The sequence below is a fragment of the Cervus elaphus genome, chromosome 6 (assembly GCF_910594005.1).
Source record: "Cervus elaphus chromosome 6, mCerEla1.1, whole genome shotgun sequence".
Taxonomy (NCBI): Eukaryota; Metazoa; Chordata; class Mammalia; order Artiodactyla; family Cervidae; genus Cervus; species Cervus elaphus.
In genome coordinates this window covers 1,608,601-1,626,581 of record NC_057820.1, presented here as the reverse complement: position 1 = coordinate 1,626,581, position 17,981 = coordinate 1,608,601, and the positions used below count along the sequence as shown (strand labels likewise).

At 45.5% G+C, this 17,981-nt stretch overlaps 1 protein-coding gene across 1 annotated transcript in view; it reads right to left on the bottom strand.

Annotated features, from left to right (window-relative positions):
* FAM193A (family with sequence similarity 193 member A) overlaps positions 1-17,640 on the bottom strand; it is a 148,195-nt gene extending 130,555 nt beyond the window's left edge. The window contains exon 1 of the mRNA XM_043906007.1: positions 17,583-17,640. The gene's annotated coding sequence lies outside the window, so the exon portion shown is untranslated. The remainder of the gene's footprint in view (positions 1-17,582) is intronic.
* Between the last annotated feature and the right edge of the window lie 341 nt (positions 17,641-17,981).

Genomic DNA, 17,981 nt, shown 5'->3' with positions numbered 1-17,981 from the left:
CTATGGTTTTTCCAGTAGTCATGTATGGATGTGAGAGTCGGACTATAAAGAAAGCTGAGCGCTGAAGAATTGATGCTTTTGAACTGTGGTGTTGGAGAAAAGTCTTGAGAGTCCCTTGGACTGCAAGGAGATCCAACCAGTCCATCCTAAAGGAAATCAGTCCTGAATATTCACTGGAAGGACTGATGCTGAAGCTGAATCTCCAATACTTTGGCCACCTGATGCAAAGAACTGACTCGTTGGAAAAGACCCTGATGCTGGGAAAGATTGAAGGCAGGAGGAGAAGGGGACAACAGGATAAGATGGCTGGATGTCCACTGATTCAATGGACATGAGTTTGAGCAAGCTCTGGGAGTTGATGATGGACAGGGAGACCAGGCGTGCTGCAGTCCATGGGGTCACAAAGAGTTCGACACGATTGAGCAACTGAACTGTAAAACAACTATATTCCAATAAAAATAAAAGTAGTCCACGCTTAAGCTTGATGAAATTTTGTAGAGTACTAGATGGAGCACTGTTACAACTTTAAACATGGCTGCAAAACACATAGGTGCTGTTTCTCTTCTGTATGCTCAACCTGTAAACACTTTAACTGTGAAGGCTATCTGCTTTCCTTATCTAACATCCCAAGACACGATAACCACTCTGGACACATCGTTAGTAAAACTGGATAAAACTTCACTCTTCAAATAATCTCTGAGTCAGTTCTCTGTTCTCAACCTCACTATATGGTTAACAAAGAGCTGATATAGGAGGCAGTGGTGGCGGTTCTGCCATCAATTTCCTTGTTGTTTCCTATGCTTTCGTTATCAGCATTCTCTCCAATCCAGGGTTTCCTTTAAGACTACCTGTTCTGTGAGGCCCAGTTTAATTAAAACTAGCAGCCAAAGTAATGAACTTACTTAATGAGCACTCATTAACTGCCACAGGCATCAACACTCCGCTAAGCGCACAAACATCCTCTCTTGCCTCAGGATACCACGGGAATCATGCGAAACTCCTGATTGGGAAATACAGACCAAGTGAGGGCGTCAGCCTCGATCCACACTAAGAGTCTATGAAGTGTGATGTCTTATCTAAAAGTACGGACCAACCTGCTCTTCATGCGGCCCCAGGGAGCACCTCACCTACTCCGAGTGGGCTTCTGCATATTCTACACGCCTGAGACCCCTCCCGTGGGCGATGGGCAGTCTAAGTGTGTGACCACAGGAGCGGCAATCACACTCAGTTTATGATACAACATTGGAAAGACCTTCAAGATTAATATACAGCACAACCTTCTCACCTGACAGACATGTCCAATGTACAACCACACAGAGCCGGCCTGAGATCTTCAGACAAAAGCACCTCTTGCTAAGTTTTCTAGCAAACAAACCAGTAATACCTAAGCCCTACTTTGCAACATGGAAAGAAGAGTTAAGCCTAAACATGGACCAGCTGAGTTCACTTGGCACAGATGAGGGGAAAACAGGCCTCCACCACCATCCTAGTGAGTACGAGCACAATGTTAGACTTCAGTCAACCCTCCGAGTTTCTAAGATCAGAAACCTCTACCAACACATGGTAAAAACACCAAGTGTAAATCTGAACCCGAGAGGAAGAACTGAACATAGACTGTCCTGTATTGAGGTGAGCGCTTAAGTGAGGGGGGAGAAGAAGCAGGACGGTGCCACACAGAGAAAGGTGAGAGAGTTCCAGAAAGGCACATGTAATCAAGGTCAGATGCAACAAACTCAAAGGATATCAAGACTGAAAGAAAACCTCAGGATTTGGTAGGAAGGTCACAATCATCTCCGGGAAGGCTGATTAAAGTGGCAGGTGAAAGAGGTGGGTAAGGGGGGGAAAATGGGAGTTGAGGGTGAAGGAAGAGAAGCAAGCAGTGGTAACCAGTATTTCAAGGGATCTGGCAGCAGTAGGTGGGAAATGTCAGACAGAAATGTGGTTAAATGGTTAACGAAGGGCAAGAGACAGACTGAGAGGGAAGGAAAAACGGTAAGCTCAAAATCTCAAAGCTAACGAACACAACACAACAGAAGAGGGAAGACTGACGACAGGAGAGGACGAGCGATGTGGCAAGAGCCAGGCCGCGCTCTCACACACAACTCTGCCGCGAGCTTCCAGGGTTAACAGACTTGCTCAAATCTACTCCAGAGTCAGAACCTCTGGAGTATAGGATTCACTGTGAAAAAACAACAAAGACAATGTTTTCTCCTAAATTAGAAGACAAGAACGACACATTTCAGGAAAAAGGCAAAGAGGGAGGGGTTTCAGGAGCTCCCGTGAACTGGCCGGGTCTCACAGGAAAGCTTTCTCAGCGTGTACCACGTGCCGGATAAGCCTCAGAGCTGACTGTAGAGAAAAGAGCCCAGTAAACCGGGGCCTGTGGTCTGTTCTAACCCAGGGCCATGGCCCGACTGAGGACAGGCACCGAGGGAACCCAGGCTGGTGAAGGCAACACCCGCCCCACGGACCGGACGTGCCCTCCTGGAGACACAGCAGCTCCGGGCAAAGGCACGAGAACAGCGCTGAGCAGCAGTGGCACCAACAGGGACGGCCCGGCGGTCCTCGGGCTAGGGACCCCCTCTCAGTGCAGGGGCACAGGCCCCACCCCGGGCCCGGGAACGAGATCCTACAGGGCGCAACTAAAGATCCCCCAGGCCTCAATGACACAAGACCCCGCGTGCCACAGCCGACACAGCCAAGTATTTTTTAGAAAGACGCAGCACCCCAGGGCCCAGCCCGCTCCCGCTGTGCAGGCCGCACCACGCGAGCGGAACACCGTGGCTGTGCCGGTGCCAGACACGGGGGGTGGCGGCGAGGCGGAAGGAAGCTGGCTGAGAGCAAGAAGGATGAGAACCCGCCGTCCAGCCAGAGTCTGGAGGCGATGCGCGGGAGGGAGAACGAGGAAAGGGGTCACCAAGGACGTGCGAAGGCTTCCAGCTGCTCAGGCCAGCGTGGATTACGTGTAGAAACAGTGAAGAAAGCAGGAGCAAAGACGGGCTTAGAGAGAGACGATGTGCAGCCGGGGTGAGAACAAGCGACACCACAGTAACAGGAGGGTTCTGTCTCTCGGGCGGCTAATGGTAAGTGACAAACGCCACCAGGAGCTGGAGGGGGCAAGCGGGGCCCCTCACCAGGACCATTACAGGCGTTTCCAGCTCGACTCTCCGGGCCTCAGCTTCCTCAGGCAGCAGACACTGTCTGGCCACAGACGCGTGTTCTGTCATTGTCCTGCTCGGCTCGGAAGCTCTGTACGTCTCTGACTCGCCCATCCCAGCACAGCAACTGGAGCAGTACGGGCACCAGTCAACACAAGTTTGCAGAGAGACATGCGACTGGAATGACCAGCTGACAGATCCCACCTTCCTGTTTTCCCCTTTTTAAAGTCAGATACAACTGACTTACCATTCTTTTAAAGGAACAGAGACTACTGGGGAGTTCCCTGGTGGTCTACTGGTTAGGATTTGGCACTTTCACTGAGGTGGCCCAAGTTCATTCCCTGGCTGGGAAACTGAGATCCCGCAAGCCATGTGGCACACTCAAAAAATAAAAAGAATATTGACTGTAGCTACAATTTAAGCCACTTAATGAGTGATGTTGCTTTTCATGCTTTTAAAACCAGACACCAACAACAATATTACAAGGAGCGTCAAGAATCCACTTTCGGGATTTCTTTATCCAAGGCGGCCAAGCAGCTCTGGCAGAGGGCTGCTAACTCCCTTCTCTAAGTTGTCCTGACCGTCGACTAGGGATGCACCTACACCGGCAGGTCGCGCCTTTTAGGAACCTCCACAGAGGGGGCTAAATTCTCAGCAGGAACTTGGAGAGAATGTGTCCCCTGCCAGGCTATTTCACCACAGTGGAATAACTGCCAAGCACTTCTGTAGAAAAAATGTACTAAATTTTTTCTAAATGCAATGAGATGTCCTGGAATCAATCCAAGAACACAAATAGGGCATTTGCGGAAAACTTAGTGAAACCCAGATAGAGTCTGTAGTTAATAATATTGTACCAATTGTAATGTCTTAGTTCTGACAAACACACCAAGGTTAAGGGAGATGTCAACATTAGGAAAAGTCAGCTGAAGGGAGTATGAGAACTCTCTACACTAACTCTGCAACTTTTCTCTAAGTCTAAAATTATTCCAAAAAAAAGAAAAGTTTATTTTTAAAAAAATCCTGGGTCATCAGAAGTTAAATCTCCTAACCTCTTATTCAGTTTCAACATGTAACTAATAATGTACTCAAATCAAGAGAAAAATGTTCTTTGCGTTCTATGAATGAGAAAAAGTTCATTTCCACAGGAGATGTGATAATTAAATGCCACAAATATTACTGGAATTACTCTAAGATAATCTAGAAACTGCAGAGCTGGACCGTTAAAGAAGGCAGAGCACTGAAGAATCGATGCCTTCAATCTGTAGTGCTGGAGAAGACTCGAGAGTCCCTTGTACAGCAAGGAGATCAAACCAGTCAATCTTAAAGGAAATCAACCTGGAATACTCATTGGAAGGACTGATGCTGAAGCTGAAACTCCAATATTTTGGTCACCTGATGCGAACAGCCGACTCACTGGAAAAGTCCTTGATGCTGGGAAAGGTTGAGGGGAGAAGAGGGCATCAGAAGATGAGATGGCTGGATGGCACTGCTGATGCAATGGACATGAACTTGGGCAAACTCTGGGAGATGGTGAGGGACAGGGAGGCTTAGAGTGCTACAGTCCATGGGGTCACGAAGAGTCAGACATGGCTGGGTGACCAACAATAATCTAGAAACTAACACTGATTTGCAGAGTTAAAAAAAATGTCTTCCGGGCCCACAAGATACATGTTACTCTATTTCAGCTCACTCTGGTTATACAGTCTCTAAAATCAAGTCACCTTGTGCCTCCATGTGTATTCGGAAGGCCAACGGAGTCAAACAAGAGCGCGTCCCAGAATGCAGAGAAGCACCCTACAGTACCACCAGACAGACAGTAATCTAACCAGGAAAAAAGGCCTCAAGTTAAATAGGACATTTCAAGTAAATGAAATACAAATAAAGATGAAAACAGGAATATGCATCATTGACGAAACTTAATCAAGCAGCTGTCTATAAGAAACCACTAAAAGAACATAGGTAGGTTAAAAACAAAATAACAGAAAAAGCTATATCACACAAATACCAATTAAAATATACTAAAGTGGTTCTGTTAGTATCAGAGGAAGTAGACCTCAGAGCTAAGAAAACTGCCAGGGATAAGAGGAACATAACCTAAATGAAAAAAAGAATCGAGTCACCAAAAAGACATAACAAACATAAACGCTTATGCACCAACAACAGAGCTCTGAAGCACACAACACAAAAACTCAACTGTAAGGAGAAACCGAGAAACCACCATCTCAGCCGGAGCCCCCGACACCCTCTCTCAGCGACTGACAGAACCAGGAGCCAGAAAGCCCTCAGGAATACAGAATTGACCTATAACCACTCACTGCCATACCCCTGCAACACAATGGTGCAAGTCAACCATACTCCAAAAACTCTTTTAAAACTATAGAATTAAACAAAAAAATTTAACTTGACATTCAAGCAAACACTCCACTCAATAACAGCAGAATTCACATGTTTTAAAATACATAAGCAATATTCACCAACAGGCCATAAAACCTTAAAATTTTTCAAAGAATTAAAATTATACAAGCAGTTCTCTGACCATACTGGAACTAGACTACAACTCAGTAACATGATAAATTAAACGACAACCTTTTTAACTAGTTATCTGGCTGCGCAGGCGTCAGCCGCAGCGCACAGACCGTGGCCGAGGTGCGCGGGTTTCAGCCCAGGGCACAGACCGTGGCCGAGGTGCGCGGGTTTCAGCCCAGCGGCAGGCAGGCGCGATCTCAGTTCCTGCACCAGGGACAGAACCCCCGTGCCCCACACTGGAAGGCGGGTCTTTACCACTGGACCACCAGGGAAGTCCCTAATCAACAGACTTTTAAATAGTATCAAAGAAGAAGATTCAAGGGAAATTAGAACATATTTTAAACTGACGGAAAATTAAAGTACAACATACCAAAATTTGTGGGATGAAGCTAAATTATGGCTTAGACAGAGTACATAGCATGCACATGTGTATGTATATTAGGAAATACATTATCTTGAAAATACGTATTTTTAAGAAGAATAGTCTCAAATCATAAATCCAAACCTCTACTTTAAGGAATTAGAAAAAGAAAAACCAAAACAAACTCAAAGCAAGAAATTAAACAAAGAGTAAGAAATAAAATTTTCAAAAATTTTTCTTTTAAATCAATAAAATAAAAACAAAGAAAAGAGAAAAAAACAATAAAACTAAAAGCTGGTTCTTTAAAAAGATTAAAAACTTGAAAGGCCTCTAGAAAGACTGGCAGAAAAGAGAGAAGACAAATAGACAGTATCAGGAATCAAAGAGAGAACACAGACCCCTCACAGACATTAAAAGGATAAAAGGGACACTACAGACAATGCTACGCACATAAACTCAACAATTAAGACGAAATGGACCAATTCTCTGAAAAGCACAAACTACTAACAGAGAAGGGAACAATTCTTAATTTGCTTTATGAGGCCAGCATTATACTGATACCAAAGCCAGGCAAGGAAAATGTAAGAAAACTATTTACATATATCTTATAAAAGCAGATGCAACTGGCAAGAGGGACTTGCCTGGTGGTCCAGTGGCTAAGACCCCATGCTCCCATCACAGGGGGGCCCACAACTAAAGATCGAAGATCCCACATGCTGCCAAGAAGACCCAGCGCAGCCAAATAAATATTTTTTTAAAGTGTAAAGCCACAAAAAAATTCCCAGAATACATGATTTTAGCAAGATCAACAGATAAAAGTTGAACACACAAAAATTAATAACTTTTATATACTAGCAATGAATAGAAACAGAAATTCTTCAAAACACCATTTACAGAAGTTGAAAAAAATGGAATACTTTATGAATCTAACAAAACATGTAAAGGATATGTATGCTGGAAACTATAGCACAAAATACTGATGAAAAAAATCAAAGATGTGCTGTATGTCAATGCCATCTCAATTTAAAAAAATCAAAGATGACCAAAGAAATAGAACCGCATACCATGTTCACAGACTGGAGGATGCAACACAGTATTCATGTCGATTCTCCACCAAACTGATGTATACGTTTAAAGCCACTCTGATCATTTATGAATCTAACAAAACATATACAGGATACGTGTGCTGAAAACTATAATACAAAACACTGACAAAAAAGGCCAGAGATGTGCTGTGTGTCAATTCCATCTCAATTATAAAAAAATCAAAGATGACTAAATAAACATAACAGAACCACAGACCATGTTAACAGACTAGGGAATTCAATACAGGATACATGTCAATTCTCCACCAAACTGACCTATAGATTTAAGGCTACTCTAATCAAAGCCCAGTAGAATTATTTGTAGACACAGACAAGCTGATTCTAAAATGTATGGAAAAGTGAAATGACCAAATAGCAAAAACAATCTTAAGTTGGACGAATGGTCTTACTAATATTGTAAGACCCACAGTGATTGAGACAGTGTGGTTCAGGCCATGAGACAGACTCACAGATCAATGCAACAGAATGCAGTCCTAACCCACACAAATGCGCTCAGCCGTATCTGACACAAGTGAAACATCAACTCAATGGAGAAAGGGTACAACCAATGGGTTTGGAACAAACCTGACATCCATCCTACCCAAATCTGATACCTGATACAAAATCAACTCAAAACGAATTACAGCTCTAAATGTAAAACTACGGCATTTTCAAAAGAAAATGCAGGGAAAAAAAAAATCTTTGTGAGATTTTATAAAACAAATAGTTCTTAAACATGATACCAAAAAGTATGATTTATAAAAGAAAAATGTGGAAAGCTGAACTTCATCAAAATTTAATTTTTCTTTGCAAAAAAAAAAAAAAAGTTGATGGAATTTAAAGACTAGCTATAGACTGAAACTTTTTTTGTAAATGACAAATCTGACCTAAGATTCATAACAAGAATTATGAAGAATTCTCAGAAGTCAAAAGTAAGAAAATAAAACAAGTAAAAAAAAATAAAGCAAATAAGCAAAGTCTTAAACACTCTATCCAAGAGGATACAATAATAACAAATAAATGAAGTGTTCAGTAACAGTAGTCACTAGGGAAATGTAAAGTAAATCACACCACCACTACACACCTATTTATTAATGATTAAAATAACATCTGAGGAGGGCACAGCACCCCACTCCAGTACTCCTGCCTGGAGAATCCCATGGACAGAGGAGCCTGGCGGGCTACAGTCCACGGGGTCGCACAGAGTCGGACACGCCTGAAGCGACGCAGCACTAAACGACACCCGCTGACAGCGCTGAGAGCCGGCGTGGGCGCAGAGCAACGGGATTCTCGCCGCGGCTCGCGGGGCGTCGGCACGGCACAGCGACTCCGGAAACAGCTGGGCGGTTTCTCGTAACGTCACCACTGACCATGCCCCCATTCCTTGGTATCTACCCTAGAGAAATGAAAACTTACTTTGATACGAAAACTTGTACACAAACGTTTTACAGCAGCTCCATTCATTACCATCAAAAACTGAAAGAACCCCAAGGTCCACCAATGGAAGAATGTGTAACAGCAACCCATCCCTGTGACAGAATACCACGTGGCAGTGAAAAGCAACAAGCTACTCATATTTGCAAAAACCTGGATGAAACTCAAAGGGACTAAGCTGAGTGAGAGGAACCAGCCTCAAAAAGTTACAGACTGTGTGATTCCATCTATATGACTTTCTAAGGAGACAAAACCACAGTAACAAAGTCATGACCACCCAGAGCTGGGGTGCGGGAGGAAAGGGACTGCGCAGGCACAGCTGGAGGGACTGCTCTGTGCTCTGACGGTGACATGCAAGGCTGTACCTGGAGGGGAGGCTCCCTGGGGGCCCAGAGGTCAGGGTTCCAAGCTTTCACTGCCATGGTCCAGGTTCAATCTCTGGTTGGGGAACTGAGATCCCGCAAGCCAAACTGCATGTGTGTATACACACACACACGTGTATATATACAAACACACACACACATATATAGAAGGCTTCCCTGGTGGCTCAGTCAGTAAAAAGAATCTGCCTACAATGCAAGAGACCATTTGCAATGCAGGAGACCCTGGTTTAATCCTTGGGTGGGGAAGATCCCCTGGAGAAGGAAATGTCAACCAACTCCAGTATTCTTGTCTGGAAAATGCCATGGACAGAGAAGCCTGGTGGCCTACAGGCCACGGGATCTCAACACACACACACATCTGTCTATCTATATATATAGCAGATATAGCAATAATGCATAGGAACCTAAATGTTATGTCCATGAATCAAGGTAAATTGGAAGGAGTCAAACAGAAAATGCCAAGACTGAACATCAACATCTGAGGAATCAGTGAACTAAAATAGATTTGAATGGGTGAATTTAACTCAGATGACCACTATATCTACTACTGTGGGCAAGAATCCCTTAGAAGAAATGGAGAAGCCCTCACAGTCAACAAAAGAGTCTGAAATGCAGTTCTTGAATACAATCTCAAAAACGACAGGATGATATCTCTTCGTTTCCAAGACAAATCATTCAATATCACAGTAATCCATGTCTATGCCCCAACCACTAAAACCAAAGAAGCTGAAGTTGAATGGTTCTATGAAGACCTACAAGACCTTCTAGAACTAACACCAAAAAAACAGACGTCCTTTTCATCATAGGGGACTGGAATGCAAAAGTACAAAGTCAAGAGATACCTGGAGTAAGAGGCAACTTTGGCCTTGAAGTACAAAACGAAGCAGGGCAAAGGCTAACAGAGCTTTGCCAAGAGAACACACCGGTCATAGCAAACACCCTCTTCCAACAACACAAGACAAGACTCTACACATGGACATCACCAAATGGTCAATACCAAAATCAGACTGATTATATTCTTTGCAGCCAAAGATGGAGAAGCTCTATACAGTCAGCAAAAACAAGACTGGGAGCTGACTGTGGCTCAGATCATGAACTCCTTATTGCCAAATTCAGACTGAAATTGAAGAAAGTAGGGAAAACCACTAGCCCATTCAGGTATGACCTAAATTGAATCCCTTAGGATTATACAGTGGAAGTGACAAACAGATTTCAAGGGATTAGGTCTGATAGGGTGCCTGAAGAACTATGGACAGAGGTTTGTAACACTGTGCAGGAGGTGGTGATCAAAACCATCCCCAAGAAAAAGCAATTCAAGAAGGTAAAATGGTTGTTTGAGGCCTTATAAATAGCTGAGAAAAGAAGAGAAGCAAAAGGCAAAGGAGAAAAGGAAAGATACACCCATCTGAATGCAGAGTTCCAAAGAACAGCAAGGAGAGATAAGAAAGCCTTCCTCATTGATCAATGCAAAGAAATAGAGGAAAACAACAGAATGGGAAAGACTAGAGATCTCTTCAAGAACATTAGAGATACCAAGGGAACATTTCATGCAAAGATGGGCACAATAAAGGACAGAAATGGTATGGACCTAACAGAAGCATAAGATATTAAGAGGTGACAACAATACACAGCAGAACTATAAAAAAAAGATCTTTACGACCCAGATAATCACGATGGTGTGATCACACACCTAGAGCCACACATCTTGGAATGTGAAGTCAAGTGGGCCTTAGGAACCATCACTATGAACAAAGCTAGTGGAGGTGATGAAATTCCAGTTGAGCTATTTCAAATCCTAAAAGATGATGCTGTGCAAGTGCTGCACTCAATATGCCAGCAAATTTGGAAAACTCAGCAGTGGCCTGGAAAAGGTCAGTTTTCATTCCAATCCCGAAGAAGGGCAATGTCAAAGAATGTTCAAACTACTGCACAACTGCACTCATTTCACACACTAGCAAAGTAATGCTCAAAACTCTCCAAGCTAGGCTTCAACAGTACTTGAACCGAGAACTTCCAGATGTTAAAGTTGGATTCAGAAAAGGCAGAGGAACCAAACTGCCAACATTCATTGAATCATACAAAAAAGCAAGAGAATTCTAGAAAAACATCTACTACTTCATTGACTATGCCAAAGTCTTTGACTGTGTGGATCACAACAAACTGTGCGAAATTCTTCAAGAGATGGGAATACCAGACCGCCTTACCTGCCTCTTGAGAAATCTGTCTGCAGGTCAAAAAGCATCAGTTAGAACTGGACGTGGAAACAGACCAGTTCAAAATTGGGAAAGAAGTATATCGAGACTGCATATTGTTACCCTGCTTATTTAACTTAGATGCAGAGTACATCTTGAGAAATGCCGGGCTGGATGAAGCACAAGCTGGAATCAAGACTGCTAGGAGAGATATCAGTAACCTCAGATACACAGATGACACCACCCTTATGGCAAAAAGCGAAGAAGAACTAAAGAGCCTCTTGATCAAAGTGGACGAGGATAGTGAAAAAGTTGGCTTAAAACTCAACATTTAGAAAACTAAGATCATGGCATCTGGTCCCATCACTTCATGGCAAATAGTTGGGGAAACAATGGAAACAATGACAGACTTTATTTTCTTGGGCTCCAAAATCAATGCAGATGCTAAGTGCAGCCATGAAATTAAAAGATGTTTGCTCCTTGGAATAAAGCTATGACTACCTAGACAGCATATTAAAAGGCAGAGACATTACTTTGCCAACAAAGGTTCGTCTAGTCAAAGCTATGGTTTTTCCAGTAGTCATGTACGGATGGGAGAGTTGGACCACAAAGAAAGCTGAGCACCGAATAATTAATGCTTTTGAACTGTGGTGTTGGAGAAGACTCTTGAGCGTCCCTTGGACCTCAAGGAAATCCAACCAGTCAATCCTAAAGGAAATCAGTCCTGAATATTCATTGGAAGTACTGATGCTGAAGCTGAAACTCCAATACTTTGGCCAACTGATAGAAAGAACTGACTCACTAGAAAAAACCCTGATGCTGGGAAAGATTGAAGGCTGGAAGAAAAGGGGATGACAGAGGATGAGATGGTTGGATGGCATCACTGATTCGATGGACATGAGTTTGAGCAAGCTCTGGGAGTTGGTGAGGGACAGGGAGGCCTGGCGTGCTGCAGTTCATGGGGTCACAAAGAGTGGGACACGACTAAGGAACTGTGCTGAACTGATAATATACAGATAAATAGATAGATATAACTACATGTTAATTTTTTAAATTAGCATATAATAAAACCACTTAGAAAAATTCTAACGGTACCTACCAAAGTCTAGCCACATGTATACCGAGCAATTCCACTTCAGGTTTACACTCAACCAAAAGGAGCACTCTCTCCATCAAAAGACATGTACTGGAATGTGCATACCAGCCTGATTTGTATCAGTCATGAAATAAAATAAGCCCAATGTCCATCAATGTTAGAATGGTTAAGTTGTGGGGTAGTCACACAATGGAAACTGCATGCCATGAAAAGGAATGACGAACTGCTGCATCAACAACAGGAATGTAACTCAAATACAACTGGTGAGCCGAAGAGTCCTACCACAGAGCACTTTTATGTGAAAATCAAAAACAGGCAAAACACACAAGAACAGTAAGGCTGACAAGGAGGGGAACGTGGGCACACTCTAGGGCACTGGGAATATTTTTTATCCATGTTGTCTATGTCGAAAAACTGGTGCCATGGGTGTGCACACACAGAATACTGCACACAGAGACACTCCCTGTGGCTTTGCCCACTGCACATCTTTGCTGAATCACACAAGGTTCTAGATCTTTACCGGACCTACTTCCTCAGGTCACTGACGCCAATGCAAACCAGGGCTCCCCTGTTGACGCACTGGCAAAGAATCCGCCCGGCAACGTAGGTGGCACGGCTTTGATCCCTGATCCAAGAAGACCCCGCGTGCCGCGGAGCAACGAGGCCCCAGTGCCACGACGACCGAGCCTGCGTCTAGCACCTGGGAGCCGCACCTGCTGATGCCCCCGCGCCCCAGAGCCAGTGCTCAACAATGAGAGAGGCCTCCACAGTGAGAAGCCCGTGGACTTCAACTAGCGAGCAGCCCTGCTCCCCGCACCTAAAGAAAGCAATGAAGACCCGGCCCAGCACCCCCCAGGCAAACAATGAGCCCCAGAGCCATGAGGAGCAGCACCTCCTCGCGGCAGCGGCTCCTGCGGCGCAGGGAAGGCCGCTGCGCGCCCCCGCGTGCGCCCAGGCCCACAGCCACCCCAGCTGACCAGCGGACGCGCGTGTGTGCTGTGTCAGCTGCAGTCATGTCCCACTCTCTGCGACGCCACGCACCGGGGCTCGCCAGGCTCTTCTGGCCACAGGATCCTCCAGGCAAGAATGCTGGAGCGGGCTGCCATGGCCTTCTCTAGGAGGAGACACTGTACGATGGCCCTTAAACATTATTATTTTAATTATTATTTTCTTGAGCTCCCAAATCACTGCAGATGGTGACTGCAGCCATGAAATTAAAAGACACCTTCTCCTTGGAAGAAAAGCTATGACCAACCTAAGAGCATATTAAAAAGCAGAGACATTACCTTACCAACAGAGGTCTGTCTAGTCAAAGTTATGGTTTTTCCAGTAGTCATGTATGGATGTGAGAGTCGGACTATAAAGAAAGCTGAGCGCTGAAGAATTGATGCTTTTGAACTGTGGTGTTGAAGAAAACTCGAGAGTCCCTTGGACTGCAAGGAGATCCAACCAGTCCATCCTAAAGGAAATCAGTCCTGAATATTCACTGGAAGGACTGATGCTGAAGCTGAATCTCCAATACTTTGGCCACCTGATGCAAAGAACTGACTCACTGGAAAAGACCCTGATGCTGGGAAAGATCGAAGGCAGGAGGAGAACAGATGATGAGATGGCTGGATGGCATCACCAACTCAATGGGCATGAGTTTGAATAAACTCCGGGAGTTGGTGAAGGATAGGGAAGCCCGGCGTGCAGGAGTCCATGGGTCACAAAGAGTAGGACACGAATGAGCGACTGAACAGAACAGAAACATTAATAACATCTTCTTACCACTTTTTCAGCAACAAAAAAGGATTTATGTTATTATCAATACAAATGCTCCCTACACACCATGTTCTCTGATTTTAAAACTGCAGTATCACTGTTTGAAAATGTACCTTGATCTGTACCCCAAACAACTTCCTGTCATAAACCTCTAACAGCGTTACAAAATAGCCCTAAAAACCCATCTGAGCCCTCTGTAAGTGTACATTTTATGTAAATTGATACCCCAATAGCTATGTCATGGCTCAATTTCCACAATACAAAAATATTGGTAAATAACATGTGTATGAGTTAATTTTGCACCCCAATTCAAATACAGAATTGGGATGGTATAAATATTTTTATTTTGTGTAAACACTTGAATGTTTAACTGTTAAAGGGAGGGAAAAGCCAAAATTAGTTTTATTTGCAAAAGAAAAAATGACGGTAATATCACGTTGTAAAAATATCATTCACCTTTCTGTTCCATAAGTAGTGTTCATTGTAGAAAAGTCTTAAAGCTTGAGGCATGTGCAAAAAGGAAAAAAAAAAGCCATCAGAATTTCCACCACAAAATATTTTGATGTATATACCCTATCAGACTCCCTATGCAAATATATATACACACAGAGATACTTTACAAAATCGGATCCTTACTGCAAACACTGTTCTCTTTAATGTTTTGTTTTTTTCATCCACGCTGTGATTCAGTTCCCTGACCAGGGATTGAGTCCATGTCCTCAGCAGTCAAAGTGTGGAGTCCTCACCACTGGAACACCAGGACATTCCCACACACACTTCTTTTTTATTTTGTAAGCTTCTCTCTTCACTTAATGCAACATGAATGTTATGAAAATTATATTTTAAAATAGAGATGCAAAAAAGCAAGATATTTTCATAACATCCTTCACCTACCAACTTCTCACACAGGGCTAACTTTATCATCACATTAGAGCAGACCCGCACACCTGGCTGTTAGAACAGGTCTGGTCCAGGACACATGTCATCATTTTCACATCATCACATCACAAGAGAGAGAGCTTCACCGATAGCATCCTGCAGCAGAGTCGCTGTAAAGCCAGTCAGGCCGGCTTCCTGACAACAAGGGTCAGGATCAAACACAACCCCGTGTGCCCACTTTCCAGCCTCCAACTGTTTAATTCTCCCAACAACCCAAGAAGCCGGGAGCCTATAAAACTGGGCAGTGTGAGGCTGTGCCTCAGGGCACAGAGCGCAGCAAGTCTGTGTCCCTGGGCTTTGTTTATTTTGTGTACACAGTTGTGCTATGGGCCGAAGATTCTACACTGAGCTTAGTCAAAAGACCAAGAAGTGATGGGCCGAAGACTCTAGAAGCTCAGTTATGTTTCCTACTTATCCCACAGTCCTCATTTCCCTGCAGGAGCCAACGACACGTGGAGGCTCCCTTTGCCTCAAAGCCACCTCCCAGGAAGGTGGTCCTGGGCCCACGCTCAGCGCCGTGGCCGGCACACTGAGCGAGGGAGCTAAGACCCTCCTGAGAACAGACAGCCCTCCTGCTCTCTCTTCTCCTAGGCACCTCTGCCCTGGTGAACCCACTGAGATGGAGATGAGGCGCCCCAAGAACCATAAGCCTTTCTGGGAAACGCAGGGCCAGCACCCATTTACCGTTACTTGTTGACCAACACTGTTTGGGGTGCCTGTTCTGCCCCAGATAAGGTGTCCCAAAAAGCTCACCATCTGAGGGGAAACAATTCAGAGGTTTCAGAATTACACAAAGAACTTTTGTGATTGCTGTCACCTGTTACCATAAACAGTATCTTTGATGCATTATTAATAAAACACTTGTGAAGTACTTTTAAAACTAAAGACACAGCTTGAAAACTTCAAAGTATAGTAGAAAAGAATGTTTTCAAAGGTGCAGGTCGCAACTCAACAGTACATAATGAAATAATCTGTTACAACCACCATTATTGTTAATGAAACTGAGCGAAACAAAAGATACCAGAAAATATCAAGAGTATAGTTTTGTAAACCCTGCAGTGTCTGTGTGTACATGTGTGAATGCAGGGTGTGCACAGAGCACTACAAGTCTCAAGGTATTTAGTTCTTATAGTCGATCAGTCAAAACTCTGAATTCTAAAATTTAACAGAAAAAATAATCAGTCCTGTCAAGATAATACTAGGCAGACAGTTATCCAAGTTTGAAAAGGTTCATTCGAATAATAACTAAAAGGCTATTTTAGCTAAATAATGTAAAATAAGTGAGAATTATTAAAACCGAGAACAATGGTATGAAAAGCTACTGTAAGAATTTTTATTGTGCCACCAATTTGTTTTTATTAAATCAATAAAAATGGGTGTATTTTACATCCAGCTGCAGCCAATATTACCAACATTTTTATAAAGAATTTGCTCAAGCAGACCTCCCTGCCTCCCCACCCCAGAAGCAGCAAACAGGGCCCTTAATCTGCACTCCATCCATGCAAATGCATAAGCCTCATCCAGTATCCTAAGAACGACACCAGTTTCGCTCTCCAGTGTACTGGAAAATGGCAAGCTCTGGAGACTGTGAAATGCAGGGCTGTGACCCAAAACAAAGCTGACAATATAAAGAAAGTTCCAACAATTGCAGAGAACGCTCAAAACCCTATAAGCTACAACTAAAGTCCACACACATTACTATGTATTCAGATAATAGTATCAGCACCAGAGAGCCATGCCATATGCAATGATTTCTTATCTGTTCTCAGTACCTATCATTCCAACACAACATTTACAATCCCGCATAATTTCTGTCTCAGAAACGGGCACACAAATAAATACTCCTTACGAGGCTTTCGGTTGTTTTCACTGCTGCAAAATGTCTTCAAACCAACTTAAAACAGTCCTAACAACACAAACTCCTGGGAAAAAAAAAATCCATTATCTTTCAGCAGCCGACTGAACGAGTGGAAATGACCGCCAACTGCATACCCGCGTACCAGTCCTGGGTCTTGCAAAGTGTTGTGACCAAGAGCGGAATAAAAGTGGCAGCCGTCCACAGCTAGCAGCGGCGGTGCGTGCTACTGTCTTCAAAGACAGAAGAAAGGAAAAAAAAAAAAAATGACGATTCAAATATATACCTGAGTAACCAGACCACTCATTACCTCTATAAACACTTTCAAAGAGCAGGGGGTGAAGCGCCAGGGCCGCCAATTGCGAGGACTGCCAGGGCTCTTTTTTCAAATGCCCGTTTCGGAGGAGCACAAGAAAACTTGGAGACGCTCGGCAATGACCGTGCGCCGGCCGCCGAGGAAGGCGGTGGGCACGCGCGGCGAGCCCCGCTCGCGTCCACCTGACGCCCAGTGGCTCTGGAATCGCACCCGAGTAAACCTCAAGGACGGGCCCGGCGCGGGCCGAGGCGGCCCCGGCCCGCCCGTGACAGCGCCGCGCAGGTGGGCGCCGCGCGCTCCCGGGAGATGCGGCACCTGGCGGCAGCGGCGGCCCGGCCCCGGGCGAGGGGCGCCTCCCACAGCCCGGGGCCGCGGTCCCCCGCGCCGGCCCCGCGGGAGGCTGTCAGGGCGCGAGCCGCCCGGCCCCCGGCCCCGCACCGTTACCACCCCCGCCCCCGCCCCCCGCCGCTTACCTCAAAGTAGCCTCCGGGGGCGGCGCCGCCCGCGCCCGCGCCCGCGCCGAGGGGCCCGTTGGCCGCCGCCGCCGCCGCGCCGCCCGGGGCCGCCAGGCCCGTGGCCTGGGAGCCGCGCAGCGCCGCCGCAGGGCCGGCCTTGCCGCCGCCCGCGCCGCCGTTGCCCCCGCCCGAGCCGCCGCCGCCGCCGCCGCCCCGCTTGTTCTTCCGGCGCTTGGCCCCGCGCTTGGCGTCGGCCGGGCTCATGGCGGGCGGGCGGGGAGGGCGCGGAGTGGGCGCGGGGCCGCGGGCGGCGGCGGAGGGCGGGGAAGGCGGGGAGGCTGAGGCGGCGGCGGGACACGCTCTGGCCGGCCGCGGGCGGGGGACGGGGGGGGCAGGGCGCTGCGCGGGGTCGCCTCC